At 37.4% G+C, this 16,323-nt stretch overlaps 1 protein-coding gene across 4 annotated transcripts in view; it reads right to left on the minus strand.

Annotated features, from left to right (window-relative positions):
* HDAC9 (histone deacetylase 9) overlaps window positions 1–16,323 on the minus strand; it is a 945,763-nt gene that overhangs the window by 900,618 nt on the left and 28,822 nt on the right. The window lies entirely within an intron of this gene.

Below are 16,323 nucleotides of genomic sequence, written 5' to 3' on the forward strand. Positions count from 1 at the left end.
ATCTTAAAAGACTGTTAACCTTAAGGTGCTATACGAAAGTAAAATCAAATAAAAAATAAAGTCACTTTATTTAGGGAAGGGGGAGCAGGGCACATTGGGATTCTGATATAAAGAAACAATATCATTTGAAAAGGTCTTGCACCAATCACCTTACTAAAAACCAGTCTAGGCCAAACTCTTTATTTTACTGATAATAAAACTAAAGCCTCACAGGTCCAAAGAACTCAGCCAAGGTCTTTTAATGATTGTAGGCCATTTTCTGAATAAACTTACTTGAAGGAACATGCTGTCTTTTTTGAAAATTATTAATTTCTTCCACTTAATGCAGAAAGGAATGTTTTTGGATCCCACAAAAAGGAGGCTAAAAACTTCAAGCAAAGCCAGGTGTGGTAGTATGTGCCTGTGGTTTCAGCTACTCAGGAGGCTGAGGCAGGAAGATCACCTGAGCCCAGAAGTTGGAGGTTGCAATAAGCTATGATCACCCGCTGCACTTTAACCTGGGCAACAGAGTGAGGCAAAGGCCCTGTCTCTTGAAAACAAAAAAACAAAAACAAAAACAAAAAAAAACTTCAATCACAACTTTTGAATATATTCAGATATGACAAAATATTTTACCTATTAATCTTCATATTATTACAATCTTATGAGAGTTTCTAAACACCTTGAATGTAGTTCCATTTGACTTCTGTAGTTAGTAATTTGGAGATCATCATGGATTTTGGAAGCTACTAATTGTCTGAAGAAAAGAGAAATAACATCACTGGGACACACTGGCACAATGAAAGGAAGAAAAAGCCCTTAATTGCTGTGACTTGGGAGCAAAGGGAGGGAAGTAAATGAACACGCAATAGAGAATTTCAAAAAGAGGCGTGTGAAGGTGTTAGAGAATGGAACACATTCAACTCTTATATCTCTAAGTCTGTAATTACCACCTGGCCCACAGAACAAGTAGTGATTCTCCATAATCTATCTGTTGCCATTAGCTAAAATAGCTCTTAAATACTTGACGTCAGCCTCTTCTTTGCCTAAAACATATTGGGGAAGAAGGTGTCTTAAATTTTGACTCCCAATTATCTATAATTCCAACCATAATTCTTAAATTTTGTATTGCTCAGAGTGCAAAGGCCAAAGATGTGTGAACATGACTGCCTGACTAGATCTGCTCTCCATGAGCGAGTGTGGGTCTAAAACCCTTTGCTAGCACTGAGGCTCTCACCACCTCACCTTCACCCTCCTCTCTTGTTCATAACATCAGAGTTTCTGTCCTTTGCTTAAAAAGAAGGGAGTAGTGACAATGACCAAAGCTTTGGCTTAGGAAACACACTAACTCTTCCTTTTCTGCCTTCAAAAAATGCCCTCTACAATTTATTTCAGAAGATAGTTTAATAGTGTGTACATACTTTACCCCCTACTGTATCCCACAAGTTGTCTAGCCAAAAACAAATGAAGACTATTAATACTTCTTAATTCCTTTTCTTTGGTAGTAAAGAAGCAACCTCCTAATTTCCCAAGAAACCAGGGAATTCTGATTAGTGCTACTAAACTAGTTCTTTAACCATAATATTTTGATTTTCAGCAGATTAGTCATCAATCAATCAATATTTGTTAAGTTTATACTAATAAATATTGGGCACTGAATTATCACTGTTCTATTTTTAAAGCAGAGAGCTCACCTTTTGAAAAATCACCAGAATAGATTTGGGTAAGTATTTGTTCTTTACACATACCATCTAAAATGTCAAAATGTATGCTGTCCAAGTTTTCCTTTTATTTGAGGTGGATGGAAGCTTTGTGCAATTTGTCTATTATAGTACAAAATCTCATTTGGATTCCTAATTCTTTTAGGTGAAAGAGCACAAATTTGAGCAAAAGAAAATGACCAACTGGTGATTTGTAAAGATTTCTAAACACTGGATAATAAGAAACTAAAAAGACAACTTTTCATTAATATAAATTTTATGACTTCATTTAGCAATATGGAAACTCTTTGAAGTTTGGACATTGCTAATGGTGTAGGGAAACAAAAAGAGAAATAACATCACTGGAACAAGGTAGCACGCTGAAGGCAAGAAAAAGTCCATAATTGCGGTAACTTGGGAGCAAAGATGAAAAGCAGATGAACATGCAACAGAAAATTGTTAAAAGAGGCATGACACAAAAGATCACAAATTATATAATTCCACGTATATGAAATATCCAAAATAGATAAATGGGGGAAAAGTACATTAGTGGTTTCCTAGGGCATCCGGAATGGAGGGATTTAGGGGTGACAGCTAAAGAGAATAGCGATGAAGTTGTTCTAAAATTGATTGTAGTGATGGGTGCACAACTCTGTGAATGTACTAACGACCACTGAATTGTATGCTTTAAATGGTTGAACTGTATGATATGTAAATTATATCTCAATAAAGCTGTTACCAAGAAAGGAGGCATATGAGGATGTTGAAAAATGAAACACCAAAAAAAGCAACTACAACGGAGTAATTTAGTAAGGGAATAAAACATTTGGGGAATTGGGCACTATGAACAGCATCACCGTCCCTCATGCCACTATTCCTCATGCTTACCTTTCAATTCTTTGAGTCCTCATGGCTCTTTCCTACCTCAGGGCCTTTATATAGGTTGGGCATTATACAGCTTGAGCATTGATCTGAAAATCTGAAATCCGAAATGCTCCAAAATCTGAAACGTTTTAAGCACCGACATGATGCTCAAAGGAGACACTCATTGGAGCATTCTGGGTTGTGGATTCTGGATTTCAAATTAAGGCTGCTCAACTGGTATATATGCTGAAAATATTCAAAGGATTTTGGTTCCAAGAATTTTGGATAAGGGATACTCCATCTGTATGTACCATGTAATATGTCTGATCCACTCTTCATCCGTTGTGTTGTTTTGGTTTGGTTTGGTTTTGTCTAGCAAGAACTAATCATCCTCAAGAGTAGATCTCTCTTAGCTTAAATGCCACTTCCTCAAAGAATTTAAATATATCCATTCTAGAGTGGGTGACACTGTTATTCTCATTCATTTGAAACCGGATGCTCTCCTTAACACTTATATCACTTTGCCATTACATATTCATTTGTGTTTACTTATTTTATTGTCTTCTCCTCCATTGACTATAAGCTTCATGATGTCAGAATTTATATGTTTTGTGCCTAGCACAATTCAGAGGACAGTTAATGGGGAAAGTAACTATTGGCTGGATAGATGAATGGATTAAGAATGAATGAGTGAGTACCACAACCAATGTCTTACAAGACTGCACAAGCTACAGATAACTGAATATGCAAAAAGATAGTAAAGTATTTAATCAATTATAATAACAAAGTTAAATATTCTGCTTTCCTCAGGTTTTAATATTGTATTAAAAACTGGACAGAATCATAAGTCAAACAAAAATTAGTTAAATTTATGTGTACATGCCTTCAGACACATTAGTACACACAAGACCCTACTAAATGCTGACTCATTTTATAAGTTCTATAGGCTTATTAATTAAAACTTTAAAGGTAAATAAAACAAGGTCCTTCTCTCAATGAATTTAGAGTCTAGCATGAGAGAAAGACACATTATAACAACCTGGGATTACAGAGAGAAGAAAGAAAACAAACCTACCTAGGCACATGAAAAAATAATTTCCATGGTATATCAGTTTAAAAACTGTTTTTCAATAGAATCTCAGTATTAACGAAATCCTAAGAGTTCAACGAGGATTATACTCACATTTTAGACATAATGAAATGTATTCATTGACTTCTTCAATAGCCATACAAATAGTAGGTAAGAGGAAGACATGGAAGTCAAATCCCAGTCTCACTCTCCTTGCTTCAATTACAGCATTGTTCTCTTTAACATATTTGAAAGGATTAGGGGCTTATGTTATGTTTTCTCTCTTGCGAAAAAGCACATGAGGAGAAATGCGCTCTGGAAATCCAGATAAGGCAATGTAACTATATCATTTCTGGAAAGCTAGCTCCTAAAAGTCCTGTTCTCAGCTTGTTAGAGTGGCAAGGAAGGAAGAAAAGGAAAAAAATGAGCAATGAGAGAGGGAGGGAGAAAAAAAGAGAGACAGGAAGAGAGGGAAGGAAGACAAGGAAAAGGAAAAAGAATCAGGATTCAGCTGTACTAATCATAAGGAATAAAGAGACATGGCACAAAGACCCATTAAGAAGCTATCTTCCCTAAACCCTACCATTTAGGTAAAACATGCCATTCAATTTTTTGAATACATCTGCTTTGTCTGTAGTCAAATCTAAGTGCATGGCTGACTGAAGAGACCTTGGGGAACAGCCTTTCCGGATCCATTGCTTCTATTCAAGGGATCTGCACATAGTTCAGATGTTTTTTGTAATCACTCAGCTACCCTAAGGTGTCCTGAGAAGCAGTTCTGAGAAAGGTTCATGTGGCTTGAGGCTTCCCAACTTTGTTGAAGCCAGTAACAAACTAATAAAGACCTCGGCTATCATTCAATCCCACCCCTGCTTGATTTTACAGACAACAAAGCCAAGATTCAGAGAGATGAAAGGAGCCACATTCATCCATAGTATGCTGTTAGCTGACCCAACGCTATCATTCTTATTGCAGCCACATTATGGCTAACAGCACACGCTTCCTGCTTAGTGGTCTGAAAAGAGTTTGAGGCCCCAGTTAAAGTCCTTAAGGTAACTAGATAATAAAACAATCCTACTCATTTACCCAGTGGTTTCCAAGCCAGTCTCTGAGATTTTTTGGTAAAGATACAAGTTTCCTAGAGTTTGGGCAGAGAACATAAGGTGCTGGCTTGGATTAGCTTCACTGAGAAGCGTCTGGTCTGCTACTATGTTGGTATATAGCTAAATGGTTGGATACTGAGAACCGTAACTTTTCCCTCTGTATTCTTGTTACTCAAGAAATAAAAATTGTATTGTAAAAGTGTTACCTTTTACTAAGTGAAAATATAATTTAAAAATTGTTAGAGACCTCAATCATCTACTAATTCTTTAAAAAGTATTTTATAAAGTTTATTTTTTTAATGCACCAAAATTGTCTTCAAAATTTGTTTAGTATACAAGAATCAAAAGCAAAAAAAATCTGAATAATCATAATAATCAAATTTTAAATAAAATTAAAAACATAAAGTCACCAACAGGTTCTGTGGGGAAAATACCCTATCAGAATAACTAAAAGAATGGTCTTAAACTGTTCTTTTTCTTTGCACAGGGTCTAAAAATTTTGGCCTCTGGAGTTACCCTGCATTAAAGCATGGCTGTGTTAAGTAAATACATAACTTGAAAAATATAATCACTGAAGACATTAGCTCTGACAAACAGGCTAATCCTATTCCTTTATTAGAATAGTCACTAGACACTTTGAAAACCAGAGAGAATAAGGTCCCCAGTTAATGTTTAAGTTTACCTGAGCAGGTAAACTTCAAACTAAAGAAGCAAAGAATGGGGTTAATAAGCCAAAGCCAGAAGCACAGAGGGAGTAGGGAAGCAGATAAAGGGGTTCCTGGACAGACTTAATGCCTAGAGAAGGAGAGAGAAGGAAGGGACACTACTAAGGTTTACAAATTTCACAAGTAATAATAAAACGTGACACCCACTTAAATATAAATTTCAGATAAGCAACAAATAATTTGGTAATATATGTATGGCCCACACAATATTTAGGACAACAATATTTGGGACATACTTATGCTAAAAAAGTATTTGTTGATAATATAAAATTTAAACATTACTAGGTGTCCTATATTTTTTTCTGACAATCTAGACACTGGTGAAGAGAAGCACAAACTCACAAGTCACACTAATATTGATTCATACCCCAGCTCTATCAATGATCTTATGCAAGTTCTTTAAATTCTCTGAGAGTCACTTGGAACCTAACAGCATTGCTGCAAAGCCAAAATTAGATAATATTAAAATGCCCATGCATCAATAACTATTCATTTATCCTCTTGTGCTCATGTACTTCACAGTTTTGTCTGGAGCTAACTTGGATTAGAAAGATACTTTTCCATGCAGATTACTAATTTTAATCCCAATTGCTCTTCCTTGAATGCAGACAATATATAGGGTGCTTAAAACCTTAGCTTATAATCAAACTACTACTATCTTTAATCCAAACAGAAATATAGTTTGATTTGGGGAAAATGTTTAGAGCAAATTGACAGCCAGCACTAGTAAACCCCTCACTCTCAGAAATTGGTAGTTTCCACAGAATGACTGGACTTTCTGTGGCCAATAAACTAAATTGAAAAATCTCCAGCCAACTGTAATAAACACAGAATTGAAGCTAATAAAACACCACAGGGCATTTCAAGGTAACTCAGCAGGAGAGAGCTCACCAATATAGATGTGTTTACAGATGGTGACTAAAGATATAATAATTAATCTGCTTTTGAACTAATGAACAAATCACATGCTTCCTTAAAATACAAAGCACAAAGCTCTTAGCTGCTAATTAAGTTCAGGAGTGGAATAAACACTTGATTTGCAGGAAAGGATAAGGCTCATAAACAGTAATATACAGCTATCCAAGTCTTGCCTGTATGACTCAGAAAAAACACGTGCTCTATTCAGAATGTAAAAACTGACCCAACACTATCATTCACCTGGGGTTTTCAAGTCTTAACAAGATCCAAGATAATTTTTTATTAGATGTAATGTACTTCCTCAAGGATCTTTTACAAAGTAATTATTCTAAATTGGTTATAAGAATGCTAAATGTAGTATTTTAAAATAATAATAATACATAAAGCTTGTACAAGTTCAACCACAGGACACAGTGAATCAATACCAGAAATCCAATAAATCAGTTATTCTCTATCCCCTTTGTAAGTGTTTAGAGTAGTTGACTATATAAATAGGAAAGAATTTCTCTTACAAAATTTAATGGAACCAGATTTCTTCTCCTAGATGAAAGAAGGAAGAAGGAAAACATACAGGTAGATAGACCAACAAATAAACAAATGATAGCCAGACAGACTCGGGGTTGACAAACTACAGCCTTCAGGCCTGTTTTGGCACCACTCACAAAGTAAGAGTGTTTTCACATTTTTAAATAGTTTTTTAAAAACAGAAAAATATTTTATGACACATGAAAATTATATGAAACTGAAAGAAACACAAGGAAGTTGTCCATAGCTAAAGTGTTAATGGAACACGGCCAACTTGCTTAGCTATTGTGCATAGCTGCTTTTCTGCTACAAGGGCAGAGTACTTGTAACACAGACCATATGGCCCACAAAGCCTAAAATATTTACTATCTTGCTGATAGTAAATATGAATGGTATGCCGACCCCTGAGATAAATAAGTAGATAGGTAAACACAGATTGTAATCCCTGTCTACATGTCCCAAAAGGTTTCCAAAGTGTTGTCATTAAAATCACCATAGTACTTCAGAATTTATTTTATCATCGCTTAAGAAACAAATCATATATATCATGAGCCAGTCCTCATCTTGTTGCTCCATTTCACACACACACACACACACACACACACACACACACACTCATATATATATATATGTGTTTGTGTATATATACACTGCCTTGGAAAAAAGAGATTCAGGAAAGTCCTAGAAACTCAGCGTCTCAACAGAGGATCTCTGTGCCATCTCCCCTCACAGCCCCCAAACCTTTGATGTTGCCTTCACAGCCCCTTCCCCTCTCCAGTCCTTGATCTTCACCTGCACTGCAGCCTGTCCTAGGCAGTGTCCCAGGTGGCAGGAATTGATATGGCTGAGACAAAGGGTAAAAGATGGGGGGGTACCCTCATTCCCCAGGACTGCTGCAGCTGTTCTCAGCCACCAGTCAACTTCCTCCAACACATCCTTCTCCCTCCTCCTCAAATCTGGCTATTTATCAAAAATATGAGAAGATAATATCTCAGTATTACAGACTCAAGAACACACTCTTTCTGCTTTAATGTTCTTTTATCTTTCTCTACAGTGCTAGGATGAAAAAGTGTGAAGGGCAGAGAAGCTTCCCCCAACAACCACTGCCCTCTATTCCCTTTGTTGCTAACAATATTTAAAAAAAAAAAAAAAAAGAAAGAAAGAAAAACTGAGAAAATATCAATCATCTGTTCCTTTTGGGATCAGAGGCAGAAGTGTAAGAAAAATGCAGTGAGGTTGTGTGTTGCTCCAGAATGGGCAATATGGAAAGCAGAAACCCTGTCAGTAACAGCAGCTGGTGGCAAGGCAAATGGGAGGAACCAGATCAATCTCTTGGATTCTTAAATAAATAGGTAAATAAATAAATAAAGTGAAATGAACCCATGAAGTACAAAAACTCCCCCTAGAGTTGACAGTATTAGAAGGCCTCACGGGTGCACACCATCCCTACACCAATGCCCATAGCTTTACCAAGACCACAGCTTCTTACATGGAATCACGTAAAAACATAAGATATCTGGGAAGAACTTTGGAAGGTTCACTATTGTAACCTCCATGCATAAAATACTGTTTGTAACAAAGTAAGTGCTCCATTAACATTTGTTGAATGAATAAACTGAGGAATAAACAAATCTATCCTATCTCCTTATTTTATAGAAACTGGAGTCTGCAGAAGAAAAGCACGTGACTTTTTCAAGATCACACAGCTACTTGGAAAGCTAAAATAAAAACTCGGATTTTTCTGACCTTGCCCTTGCCCTAGGCCATTGCTGTATGGAAGCAAACTGTAAAAGACATAGATAACATTCACCCAACAGATATTCCACCTTCTTCGTCTACAGATCTCCAAATGAGCTTGGCAAAGTGATGAGAGAAGGTGGCCACCTGTCTATCCCCCGAAGGTGAACTATACTTGAACTAGAACTTAGACTCTAAGCCACTTCTAACAATCTGATTCTTGGTGGCCAGTGTTTAGTTTGGGGCAGGCTGTGAGTCAGGGTTCTGGCCAATGGTGTGTAAAGGGAAACTTGCTGGAGGTGGGGCTTCTTGGAAATAGCTTCCTATTTAATAAAATTAAGAGAGCACCCCTCATTCTTTCTCCTTTAGGAGGTTGTTATGTATAGACAAGATTCTTACATATTTAGTGGACATCTTCCAACTATAAGGTTATAAAGGTTTCTAGAACCCTGACTTCAATGAGATGTTAAATTAACCACTGCTTAAACTGCCTGTTTTAGACTTATTATGTGAGAGAATTAACTCTAGTAATCAAGTTCAGTAGTCTCTTGCCTGTAGCCAAAAGCATGTTGAATCATGAATTCACCCTTGGAAGACACCCTGTTGCCTGCCCTAGCCTTCATCCTGCTTCACCCCAGGTCATGGGAACCAAAGATACTTCTTAGGGAAAAAATGCTGATCCTCATTGCCAAAATGGCAGGAGGACTTTAAAATGCCCAGTTCTATTCCAGTGAAACTCTAGTCTATTCCAAGCTAAACTCCAAATGCATTTTCCCAATAGAAATATTATTATATATGTTGTGTGGGCCCCGTGATGATTTTAGAGCAGAAATTGTACGATACGGTTTAAATAGGCTTTTGTGGGTTGGCCTGGAAACCTAACATTGTTTCTATGGAAAAATGTTTCAAACTTCATACGACTCTGTTCCAAATGAACTTTTGAATGCCACCTGTTTTAAATCAGGGGGTTACATATTTATTTATAATTAAAATGGGCATGAAACTGAGTTATCAGCTGCAAAAATCACATTTGGAGTTCTGGCTTTTCAACTGATAAATGTTCCTTTACCATTTTAGATAAAATAGCTCTGAATAAAAGGGGGTTGTGACCTCTTGCAGTACCAACTTGCAATGCAAAATTAGAACTAAGATAGCCTACTAGCTTCCATTTTAAAGTAATTTTCTGTTGGAGGAGGGAATTACTTTACAAATTAAATAGGTATTGGGTTATTCATTAGGAAATAACCACCCATTGTGACAAAACCTGTCACTGCAACCAATGTCTCTTTAGGGCCACTGGGAAATATTTAAAGCAGTAATTTGAAAAAGCATATGAATTCTTTGCCCTCAAATAAAGAAAAAAACCCTAACTAGCAGAAATCTTTGTATTTAATGATAGATCCTGGCTGGGCACTGTGGCTCATGCCTGTAATCCCAGCACTTTGGGAGACTGAGGCAGGAAGATCACTTGAGGCCAGGAGTTCAAGACCAGACTGGCCAACATGGTGAAACCCCATCTCAACTAAAGACATAAAAATTAGCTCGGTATGGCGGCACACACCTGTAATCCCAGCTACTCAGGAGGCTGAAGCAGGAGAATCGCTTGAACCCGGGAGGTGGAGGTTGCCGTGAGCTGAGATCACGCTGTTGCATTCCAGCCTGGGGGACACAGCAAGACTCCGTCTCAAAAACAACACCACAAAAATTAAAAATAATGATAGATCCAAATCCTTAGAATTCCGTGTTCGAGTCAACCAACAACTAAAAGTTGCCTCCACTAAACATACACATCAAAAAAAAATATCCATTTCTTGACTCAGATAAGGATATAGTAAGAAAAATACTTCCTAGTTATTTTGGCTTTTTTCTTCAGCTATAAAATGAAAATAATATCGTCTAGGTCCCAGAGACATTGTGACAATTACATACCAAAGCATTTCCCAGCACTGTGTCTGAAACCCAGTAGGCACTCACTGTCAGTTCCATTACTTTCCATCTTCTTCTCCCCCTACAAGAATACTGCCCTCATATAACATATCCATATTCTCACCAACCTACACACATAACTGACAACCAGAGTTTATTCAACTGGTAAATATGCATATGGTCTCTAAAGAAAGTCAATTCCATCACAATCTTTCAACTGCTTGTAAAAATGTATTAACTTAGCTCTCCCAACCTTAAATAAAATATTATGATTGAATGCTATGGGGGCTTTTCAATACTATAATTACTGTTACTTGTACTTAAATTCTGCTGATACCATGGATCTTGAAGTTGGTTTTCGGGGAACTGGCATGTTGAAGAAATACAAGAATGCCTTCATTTCATAGAAGGTTGAAAAACAAACACAAAATAATAATTCCAATTCAAATCACGGTTGGATATGACGTAGAAAAGTTCACCTTTTCCTCAAGATCTCTTCATCTCTTCTTTGTAAACTGTTAAGAGTTTCAGAGTGTCTAATACTACTCTCAATAATAACCTTTTTTTAACTTAAAAATAAATTGCAATCATTAGTAATGCCTGTAAAAAGAATGTAGTTGTTATAAAACAGTAAGACTCTTTTTAGTATAAGACAGTAAGGGTTAGGCCTCAGTGTTCCTGATGCTTTGAAATTCACGTTGAAAAGCTGGAATTCATTCTTTTGGTTAACTTGACTGCCACACTGAGCACATCTCTGTGTACTGCTCCCTTAAAAGGTTCAATTATTGAATGTTGATTAAAAGCTGTTTTCAACTCCTTTATAGATAATTTCAATGGTTTTTTTTTTTTTTTTTTTGCATATTCTTATGGTGCTCACCTTACCTTGGCTGTATTAGCTACATGTCCTGTCCTTTCTCTCTTTATTAAACCTACCGATTGACAGTATGAACACCTAGTAAATTACTGAGGTGCCTTTGCTCTGTGTGCCGATTATCACACAAAGCAGCTAAAGCTGCTTCTACTAGTCTCCAGAACAAAACTCGACTCCCTGTGGAAGTGTAAAACTCTACGGGCAAGTATAGCCCTACATAAGGCAACTGCCTATATTTTTCAATGTGCAAGTCCCAAAATACTCTATTCAAAAGGCAGTTTTGGCAAAAATTTAATATTCTGGAGGAGGGAGTCTTGCCAATTACCCTAAACCACACTTCCCACTCATAAAATGTAAGTTTTCAAATAAAATAATTTAAATTAACTTTTTCTTACCTCTTACATTCCAATAACCTTACTTATCTGTCAGGATTTGTCCCAAAATTGAGATTTATCAGTGACCAGAGATGTAAGTAAAACACAGTTTTCTCATGGGGTTCTCCACACTTCTTTCTCTAAAATGCAATTTGGCCATTCTCTCATCTCTATGTCTTCTGTTATGCTCTAAGTCCGAAACCCAAAATCTACCTTACTGCCAGTGTGGAAGTAAACTCTCATCCTTAAGAACCCACAAAGAGTCTTCGATTTCTCAACAACCAGCAAGCTCTACAAATCACCATCATGCCCAAGAGAAGAGCAAATCAAATTGCTTTTGAAAGATACAAAGAGAAGCAAAAACTAAAAGCTCTCATTCTTAATCTAAAAACAATGCATATGTATGAGCAACACTAAAGTCTAAATATACATTTTGTATTTCACCCACACTGCTTATGACTACAGATTTTTGCCAAAAATATTACATTTAAGCATAATACCTCAACTTTTTGAAAATCTCCAAACCCCCTGTCTTTTCTCCCCCCTGCCTACCCCCACCCAAATATACTACTACAAACTTCTGGTAAAGGACAGATCTTCTTATCTTAAAAATGAAGAAACGAGGATGAAGAAAACTTCCCAAAGCAGCAAAATAGAAAAGGTTTGTGTTTGGGGACCATCCCTCAATTGGCTTTACAGACTGGAATGGAATGCTGGCTCCATCTCTAATGAACGGCTTGACATTGAAGAATTTACTTAACCCTTTTGAACCTCAGCTACAAGATGAGCATAACATCCTCTATGATCAGCATGCATATTTATTAAACAAGCTGTAAAGCAGGATTTCTCAACCTTACTACTACTGGCCTTGTGGACCACATAATTCTTTGTTGTGGGGGGGCTGTCCTGTGCAATGTAAGATATTTAGCAGCATCCCTGGCCTCTGCCCACTAGATGCCAGTAGCACTCCTCCCTTCTGTTGTGATGTCTCCAGACATTGCCAAATGTCCCAAGGGAGCAAAATCTTCTGCTGTGAAGAATCTGGTGACTTTTCTACCCAGTAGTAAATGTTTACTAGACAGTAGTCATGATCATCATTATCTATTAGACATTGATTTCCAGAAACAAACTGTGATATAATTCACATTTCAAACTTCCCATACATTACCCCTAAAAACATTCTTTGGTGGCAAAGATGGAAAGCATGACAAGATCATGGCAAACACCCCAAGGATTGATCAATACTTGATGAAATGAATTCTCAATATGACACCTATGGTCTTTTAAGTAGAAAAGAATTTTGAGAGAAGTTTAAGGGATGTAAAATCCCACAGCTTTGACTCATGGAGAAAGTTATGGCCGCAAACCATCACTTCCCAGTCATAATGTCAATTTGTAGCAGAGCTGTGACCAAAATAACTGACACACTTACTTTCAGTCCAACAGATATTTCACTTCACCATGACAGGTATATTGGGAAAATCCAAATTAGACAGTCATATTTTCCAGTGTCTATTCACTGTCCAAGTGTGTTTTCCCATTAAATCCCTCTGATCAACTGGCTAAGCTCCTCAAACTCTCTTCCTGTTTCCTTCACTACACTGAACAGTTTCTTCAGAAGACCGACAGTTCTCTAGAGTTTAGAAGACAGGAGACAAATTCAACCAAGACAAGTTTGGGTGGTAAGAAACTGGTAGCTTCGGTCTCTCTACTGTGCCATAACAAACATTTTCTATGGCAAATGTCCTCAGCTGAGATAGAACAGACTGCCTTTCATATTTCACTTAACCAACATACATTGCTTGGTCAGATCAGTTTTGCCTCTAAGACCTATTCCAACACTGCTGCTTGCTGTATTCTCTAAGACTGTTTAGTATTACAGGCATGTGACAGTATCTAGACTTGCAAGGAAATAGCATGGAGCATGGAATGGACTTGTGCACTTTGATTTCAGATATAGCATCTTTTCTGTTATAGTAACCTACCATTTACTAAAAGGTCCATGTTAGAAATAGAGTGTAAAGTTTGTTATCATGTTCTTGACTCAGAGAAAATAAGCAACCAAAAGTGAAGTAGGAAACATCCAATTTTTGCTTGGCCCTAATTATGGTAATTAAGGAAATTAGTCTAATTCTAGAAGAGCTTTAGATAAAATATTCTGAAAGAAGCCAGGTTCAACTCTGATATCCCCATATTGACAAAAATGCGGTCCTCGTGCTGTGCCCCATCCTTAAATCTAAGCTGCCTGCATTCAGCACGCCACTTGTCAGGTGTTTTCCGATTTCCCATACTACCCTGTCTTGGCCAATATTCTCTTAAAGCCCAGATGTCCAGCTTCCAAGTTGATCATTAATTTGATAAATTAGTCCATGTCACTGTAGTAATGGCTTTCCCTAAAAAGAATATACAAAAATAGGCTCTGGATACAAAATAGACAAGGATTTGAAGGCTAGTAATTTGGACCATGTTACTTTCTTAAGCCCTGGACTGTCAGGTGTGGAGTAATAATATCACCCATCTGATAGTCTGCTGTACATAATGCTGTTCCTAGCACAAGGTGAATGTCAATAATAGCAGCTATATCATTAAATTCCTCTGTTATATCCTAAGTAGCTCTGACAGTGAAATTGTTAAGCAAGCTAGAAAATAAGGGAGTTATACTAAAATTATTTTCCCCAATAAAATAGGGGAATATAATGAAGAAATAATTTTATAAAAAATTTCTATGTTCTATACATGAAGAAACTGCGACATGGCCAAAAAGAACATACCATGTTGATATAACACCCCTTTCCAACGGCCTTCACCCCCATTCTACCCATTAAGTAAAGTTAGGGATCTGCTATATTTCCCATCAAGGAACCATAAGGACCGACAATATTCCAGTTCTGACTCTCATGTTCAAGTCTCTGAAGGAACAAGGCAAGAGAAAGCAAGATGTCATAGAGAAATGTGATTACTTGGCTCATTTGTGAAGTAGTGATAATAACAATATAATCCTCATGGATTCTGGTGAGGAGTAAATGAAATAATGCATGTTAACCCTGAGCCCTGCCTTTACTATGGGGTTAAACTCCCATAAAAGTTGGTTGTTATTATTACTCAGAGGAGTTTAAGATCCTCATCACACTGACAAGGCAAATGAGACTCAGAGAGATCTGTAAGTGATGAAGGGGGAGGAAACAGAGCCCAGTTGTCCAATGTGTATGATAATAACATAAGAGAGGCGGAAAGATGTGGAACTACAGGAGAAAGAGTCAATCCAGGGAGCACTACCACTGCTGCTGACTCTTCATTCTCTCCATTGTCTCTCCATTCTCAACTCCTGAATTCCTTTCCTAGGGCTGCCGTAACAAAGTACCACAGACTGGGCAGCTTAAAACCACAGATATTTATTTTCTCACAGTTCTCAAGGCCAGAAGTCTGAAATCAAGGTGTCAGCAGTTCCATGCTCCCTCTCAGACTCTGGATAGAGTCTTTCCTTGCCTCTTCCTAGCTTCCGCTGGTGGCTGGCAATCCTTAGCATTCTTCAGTGGGTACATCATCCCAATGCATCAATTCAATGCTGCATTATCCCAGTCTCCACCTCTGATGTCACATGGTGTTTTCCCTGCGGGGGTCTCAGTCTCTCTATCTGTTCTCTTCTTTTTTTTTATTTTAATTTTTTATTTTATTTTATTTTTTGAGACAGAGTCTCGCTGTGTCGCCCAGGCTGGAGTGCAGTGGCGCGATCTCGGCTCACTGCAAGCTCCGCCTCCCAGGTTTACGCCATTCTCCTGACTCAGCCTCTCGAGTAGCTGGGACTACAGGCGCCCGCCACCACGCCTGGCTAATTTTTTGTATTTTTTGTAGAGACGGGGTTTCGCCGTGTTAGCCAGGAAGGTCTCGATCTCCTGACCTTCTCTTCTTTTTATAAGGATACCAGTCATATTGGATTGATGGGCCACCCTATTCCAGTATGATCTCATCTTAACTTCGTTACATCTGCAAAGACCCTTTTTCCAAATAAGGTCGCATTCACTGGTACCAGGGTTTCAGATTGAAACAGACCTCTTGGGGAAAAACAATTCAACCCACTACAATCCTCTCGCCTGGAAATAGTTTATAATGTTGCGGTTTGGTTTGGTCAATCCTAAAGCTACAAATGTGAAGTTCATTGAAATGTTATTCATGCTAATGGACCAATTCAGAATGATTGTAACAAAAAGGCAACTATGCCTACTTAACTATGTTTACTTCCCAAACTCATTAGTGGTTCCATGTGGTGAGAAAAATTTCCCACTCACTGTATCAAATTTAGCACATTTATTTAGTCTGAGTCAATACCTGAAATATCCCTTCATACATTTAAGCCAATTTTCCCCCGAGGTCATGCAGCAAGATAGAAGTCACAGATCTTTCTTCTCTGAGTCAATCACTATAAAATATAGCACTGAATTTGGCGAAGGGGAGTTAGGCTATGAAATGTGCCTAGAATAACAGAGTTGATTTAATCAATTCTATTATTAGTTAATAAAAAACAAATTTTTATT

This window comes from Hylobates moloch, unplaced genomic scaffold (genome assembly GCF_009828535.3).
Source record: "Hylobates moloch isolate HMO894 unplaced genomic scaffold, HMol_V3 SCAFFOLD_1, whole genome shotgun sequence".
Taxonomy (NCBI): Eukaryota; Metazoa; Chordata; class Mammalia; order Primates; family Hylobatidae; genus Hylobates; species Hylobates moloch.